Source organism: Myxine glutinosa, chromosome 13 (assembly GCF_964187855.1).
Source record: "Myxine glutinosa chromosome 13, kmMyxGlut1.1, whole genome shotgun sequence".
NCBI lineage: Eukaryota > Metazoa > Chordata > Myxini > Myxiniformes > Myxinidae > Myxine > Myxine glutinosa.
Genome location: NC_136273.1, coordinates 32,881,490 through 32,888,715, shown reverse-complemented (window position 1 = coordinate 32,888,715; position 7,226 = coordinate 32,881,490). Strand labels below are relative to the sequence as shown.

The window sequence follows — 7,226 nt, the reverse complement described above, 5'->3', positions numbered from 1 at the left end:
CAGTACACCTCAACATGTGCACCTTTAGTGGCACGCAGCACATCCAAATGATAATCCACTTCAATCCACGCGTTGGCCAACATATTCCTCATCACATTGCCGATGCAGTTGGTTATCATTGCACGAAGTGTTTAAATGTCAGCAACAAAGGTTTGGGAAACAATCCTTGACATACCCTCACAAGAAGTCTAAGTGCATCACATTGGGAGACCGTGGAGGCCAGGGGACTGCCCCACCACCTCCAACTCAACTTCCGGGTAAATCTCGGCTCTAAAGGTTGCACTACCTGCACTTTATATAAGTGAAGATACATCTCTTGTGTACAACTTTGATTTGGATACTATTGTCTCGGAGGTTTGGATTAATTTGAAGCAACTTTTACTTAATTGTTCCTCTCCAAAGAACGTTTCCATGTTTTGGGGTGAGGGGGCAGACAGACAGCAGTAGCCTATTATATATATTTAGGCTACACACATGAGGTCACTTGGTCTCTGAGTGATTCAAGTTGTCCTGATGGAAACGGCTTTAGTTATTAATCGTCCGTTTATGGACAGATTGGGTTTGGGGGTGGGTCACGATGGTGTAAACAGCTGGACATGGCGAGGAAAAAAAACAAAACGTTTTATGCCAACCCATGCAAGCAGAGCACCCAACGGAACCTCCACACATCACCACATTGAATCCGGAATCACAGGCAGCCATGTTTCTTCTCTGGTAACACAAAAAACAAGGACTAAAACACAGACATACAACACCAGATCATGAGTGAATAAAAGACCAGAGCAGATCATTGATGATGTCATTGACATTTTTTCTAAAGTTCAGCACAATAAAAACACTCTCTCAATTGACCCCCCACACTGGCACGTGACCGGAAACAAATGGAGAATAAAAGCAGACATATGCTGAGGCCCGCGGTCTATTGGTTTGAGGAGGCCTGCTGGAAAGCATGTGAAACGTTACCCGAGACCGGATCTGCTCTTGCTCGTTTTTCAACTGGACTCACGGCGTAGATCTAGTTACTTTTGTTGATTGGATGCACATTTGTCTTCACAATGTATAATCCTACCTGCCCCAATCTTATATCATACCATTGGAGCATTATTGCACACTTCCAGCAAATACTTGGGTGCATCCCATGTGCAGACATAATAAATATAAGATATTTAATAAACTGGATTGTGAAAGAGCTTTATATTCAAGAGCACAAGGTTACAATGACATGTTAGCCAAAAGACAAACTAAAAATTTTGCATATTTATAATTAACTTAATCAAACAAAGATCAGAAAAATAGCAAGTCATGTGACCCAAAATGCTACATATTTAAATATGCAATATTCAAAGTGTACTATCAATACTACGTTACTTAGTAATCAACAAATAGCTGATTACTAACATCGCTTAGTAATTCGCAATATTTCAAACGTATCAACACTGATGCACATCATACGTCCAGAGACAGACACAGGAACCATCTGTTGCCTCCTTTCACATGTATAAAGCCCGGGCTCCTTTGTTTTAAAAGCCTGTCTTTCCAGGACAGATACTGAAAGAGCACAAAACTATAAATAGTAATACTTCCTCAAAGCAATAGAAAATATATATAATAGTACTTGGAATATTTTACTTTATGCAATCAAATATTGTACATATATTGCACATTGTCCGGAGAGAGGATGTCAAAGCACCACAAAATACGTCAACCGTAGAAAAGGCCGTGCTCTTCGCTGCAATACCTTCCACGGCCGCTGCTTAAAGCAAAATTAAACACTTGTCGAGCACAGATATTTCTATCAATTTTTGCCATGGGAATATTCTGTGAAGCATTCCATTTGTTTTTCTGTTGTCTTGCATCACATGACCTGCAATGCGCAGGGTGAGTATGCACCGGTCGACTTCTATTCGTGGATATTTTTGTTTGTTCTGAGGGTTTTGTGATTTTTTTTTCCCCTGGGGATTCGAGTTGCAGTCGTATGCAGAATTGAAGATTTCTACCCCACCTCGAAGGTACTAAACATTTTTTCAGTGAGTGAGTCAGCGCTGAGAAAGCTTTATAGAATACTCGATGAAGTGCAGGCGTTGTCCGGGGAAATTCAATGATATAGGTATTTAAATATTTCCTGCATGGCAATCGCAAAACATATTACTCCATTACTCTCTGGAAAAATGCAGGCAGGGTAAAAGAACAGTCACTCGAGGCCTGAACACGAAGTTATGATAAACCTTTGTAAAGCAATGTTTTTAACAACAGGCGCATGTGAAACACTTATAATTAAATGTGTGTTGTTGACAACAAATCACTGCAACCTCAACATACGATCTTCACAAAACATATTACTCGATTGTTCATGGGAAATCCCAGGCAGGGTAAAATAACAAACTCACTCGAGAACTGAACACGAAAGTGTTATAATAAACCTCGAAAAAGCAATCTTTGTAATAACAGGTGCATTTGTTAACACTATAATAATTACCCTCACCAGAGGAGAAGGTATTGCTATTACAATGTGAGTAGATCTACAAGGTATGTATAATTAGAATGTGAGTACCTCGATAAAGCATGTACAATTAGAATGTGAGTACCTCTATAAAGCATGTACAATTAGAATGAGTAGATCTACCAAGTATGTACAAATATAATGTAAGTACCTCTATAAAGCATGTACAATTAGAATGAGTAGATCTACAAAGTATGTACAAATATAATGTAAGTACCTCTATAAAGCATGTACAATTAGAATGAGTAGATCTACAAAGTATGTACAAATATAATGTAAGTACCTCTATAAAGCATGTACAATTAGAATGAGTAGATCTACAAAGTATGTACAATTAGAATGTGAGTACCTCTATAAAGCATGTACAATTAGAATGAGTAGATCTACAAAGTATGTACAAATAGAATGCGAGTACGTCTATAAAGTATGTACAATTACAATGTGAGTAGAATGCCTAAACTAAACGTTCCTAAAAATGCCTAAAATAACAAACGCAAACTTTCTTCTTTATATATTAGATCTTAGAGGTATTTGGGTTCTAAAGGATCTAACGTGATCTACAGGGTCTCATGGGGTCTTAGAATTCTAAAGGGTCTAACGGGGTCTAAAGGTTCTTAGGAATATATGGGTGAAAACGGGTTTTATGGGGTCTTAAGGGAATTAGGTCTCTTAAGGTTCTAATGGGTCTAAGTGTTCTAGCGGGGTCTTAAGCATCTTATGAGGGGTCTTAAGCGGTCTATAAGGGTATTAAAGGTTCTAAAGGGAACCATGAGATATAAAGGGTGTAATTGGTCTAAAGGTTTAAAAGGTAAGTTTGAAGAGTATGTAATTAATAGACGTTTTCATGGTACAAATAAAGTTCAAACAGTACGTAAATGAGAGACATAGTCATGTGAGTGACCGAGGCTTCACTCACGGCTAATATCACTACTCTTCGCAGATAATTGTCTTTTACCAGTCTTATTGCTGCTATTGTCATTGCCACCATCATTAGCAGCCATTATAGCCGGCGAAGCCGGTGTTGTCAATAAACGCATACGTATTATGTCGAAAACCAGATTATGCTGTATCCCTTGGCTTGAGAATTCCGAAGCGCAATGGAGGCCGCCATCTTGCGGATGCGGAAGTACGCATAACAAATTGAAAAACGTTCAATAGGAGTTTCTTTCACCCGTCTTTGTTTGATTCACAATCTTATGCACCTCTAATTGATAATTAAAATACTTTAAGACCAACCTCGGCCCGCACGGGCCTAGTTATCTTCAACGAAAAGCGTCACCAAACACCGGAACCAATGAGATGCGAGCATTTGAAAAAATATTTCTAAAACCAAATCACGCAATGGAGGCCGCCATCGACCGGATGCGGAAGTTTGCATAAAACAATTGCGAAAAAGTTCAATAGGAGTTTGTTTCACCCATCTTTGTTTGATTCACAATCTAATGCACCTCTAATTTGTAATTAAAATACGTTAAGACCAACCTCGTTATCTTCAACGAAAATCGTCACCAAACACCGGAACCAATGAGATTCGAGCATTTGAAAAATATTTTTAAAAAGCTTATTATGCGTTTCGGACGCTGAAAACGGCGTCAAATATTCTAAAATTGATGAAGAATTATTTTTTAGAAATCTCGCGGCCGTAGGGGATAGTTTTTCACGGCCAGAAATACGGTATAAGCGGTTTACATAAAGAAAGAAAGCTCGGTTTGATTGACGACAGTCACACATTGCCGTTGAAACGGCGCTATCGTCTGATCTGTCGGCACTGATCTTACTGCAAGCTAACTTCTTCTGGTGGAGGAAGCCGCAGTGTCCGGAGAGAACCAGTCCTGACAGCGACTGAAGTTAGAAGACTACACACATACTGTGAAAACGTATGTTAAGCCCAGTTAAAATTTCTTAAAATAGGCCCTAAGCTAGCACATCGTATAGTTACTTCCTTAAGCTTCTTGTGACATTTATTGTATGTCGGTATTGGGGAGGACTGTCTGCTCTTCTCTTTTACCAAGTCCTACCAGGTACGGTACCTACACCGACCTACTATCAACTACCTAACCTACTGATGCCACCGTGATGGGTAAAATAGTGGCAAGAGGCTTTGGCTTCGCCGGCTCATTGCGGCTTTGCAGTCGGGTACTAGTATTTATAGGGATAGAAGAACTTTTGGATCAGCCATTAACGAGTGCTGTAACCCAAATGTGAAAAACATGCAAAAACCTGGACTGGATCAGACCAGAACACAGAATGTTGTTTTTGCACTGAACCCTGGCTTGGGTCGGTAGTTTGGAAAAAAAACAGCAGTCAAGGAACACTCGCGAACAAGTATCAGTTGATCTTAATAAGCGCATTTTATGGAATTGTATTTTGTCTCCACTTAGTTTATTGATCAAGGGATTTTACTAAAACACTTCCTGTGTCTATAATTCTGATGTTAACATTTTAAAGAGCAATTTTCAAACCCCTCGTAGTAGACCAGAGCCCCAGGCTGTAACAATATTATATATATATATATATATATGTATATATATATATGTATATATATATATATATAAGCAAAGATTTGCGGTTGGGAGTAAATCCAAATGACTCCATGGTAAGATCTCCAACCTTTAATTGAACAATCAATGACAACGTTTCGATTAACAACATGTGACAAAGCCACACGCCTCGGTTAATCTTCCTCAAGAGTGATAAAATCATCTCAACATCCCCTTATATGCAAAGTGGGCGGGGTATATGCAAAGTGGGGTGGGCAAAGCTGGATAGCCAATTAAACCGTATCACACCGCTCTCGTGAACGGAGACGTTACTGACCAAATTCAAAAATCAACCGCATATTAACGGCTCAAAATAATCCTGTAAGCAATGTTGGATTATAACTCGTGTTTAGAAAATCAGGAACAATCATTATATTTAATTAAAAGTTAAACTTGTAAATAATTAAATTGTAAATTCAATTAAAACTGTAAATATATTAAAGCAAAAAAATTTTAAGATAAAATAAAATTGCCATAATATCAAGATCATCACATGTGGCCCTATGCAGTAAAGGGGAATGCGGGAAGGGGAGGGGAGTAATAGGGGGGGGGGGGGGTAAAAAAAAATGGGGGGGGGGGGAACCGGAGGGGGGGCGGAAGCGGAGGGGGAGGGTTTGGGGAGAGGGGTGGTTTGGGGGGGGGGGAGAGGGAAGGGGTAAATTGTCCAAATAAAAACCTTGTGTGACGATTTACTAGTTGGACAATTTGGACAATTTTTATTTGGACAATTTACCCCCTCCCTCTCCCCCCCCCCCCCCCAAACCACCCCTCTCCCAAACCCTCCCCCTCCGCCCCCCCTCCGGTTCCCCCCCCCCATTTTTATCCCCCCCTATTAGCCCTCCCACCCTCCCCACATTCCCTTTTACCGCATAGGGCCACATGTGATGATCTTGATATTATGGCAATTTTATTTTATCTTAAAAATTTTTTGCTTTAATATATTTACAGTTTTAATTTAATTTACAATTTTATTATTTACAAGTTTAACTTTTAATTAAATGTAATGATTGTTCCTGATTTTCTGAACACTTGTTATAATCCAGCATTGCTTACAGGATTGTTTTGAGCCGTTAATATGCGGTTGATTTTTGAATTTGGTCAGTAATGTCTCCGTTCACGAGAGCGGTGTGATATCATTTAATTGGCTGTCCAGCTTTGCCCACCCCACTTTGCATATACCCCACCCACTTTGCATATAAGGGGATGTTGAGATGATTTTATCACTCTTGAGGAAGATTAACGGAGGCGTGTGGCTTTGTCACATGTTGTTAATCGAAACGTTGAGTCATTGTTTGTTCAATTAAAGGTTGGAGATCTTACCATGGAGTCATATATATATATATATATATATATATATATATATATATATATATATATATATATATATATAAATTTCAAAACACACCTGGTCACAAGTGTTCCTCACTGACCGGGTCCTCAGTCGACGTCCTCAGCATCATCCCGTTCGGCCCTTCAACCTCGATACGGTCAGCTAAGGTGGGCCAGCAGGGGCACATACGCCTCCACATGCATCAGCTACACCCGGATGCGTACATACCCCCACCCCCAGCCAGTGAGAACACAGACTGCAACAACAAAACTGCCTCCACTCCCAGAATCCACAGCCACTCATCCACTCACACACCAAAAAAAACAACCGACCACCACCCGTACAACATGCACCACTCAACCAAAAACACATTCATGCAAAACCACACCCACTCCTGCAACACACACCCACTCCTGCAACACACACACCCACTCTTGCAACACACACAACCACTCCTGCAACACACACACACACACACACACCATTCACACATCTCCATTTCTCTGCCGTGCTCAGTCACTACCCCTTTAGACTGAAATGAACCACCCTCCACAACCTCAACCTACACCGTTCGACGTGCCTCCATAATCGTCCTCCATATCCAAAGTGAGCCTTTCAAGGCAACCTGGGCCACTCTGTCACACATCCTCCTTCTTTCTATCTTACACACTCCAAGCCGAGCAAGCAATGCAGAAAAGGAATTGCCAATATACCCTCTACACCCCATCTCAAATGGCTGACAAGAAACTCGCCAACCCTTCTCCTGGCACTCTGCCTCCAGTTCACTGTACTTTCCTCTCGTGCACCTCCTCCATGTTCTCTTCCCAAAGTACAGACAATTCTCCTAAGATCTCTC

At 40.5% G+C, this 7,226-nt stretch overlaps 1 protein-coding gene across 1 annotated transcript in view; it reads right to left on the bottom strand.

Moving 5' to 3' along the window:
- Nucleotides 1-7,226, bottom strand: part of LOC144888650 (uncharacterized) — a 648,249-nt gene that overhangs the window by 401,974 nt on the left and 239,049 nt on the right. The window lies entirely within an intron of this gene.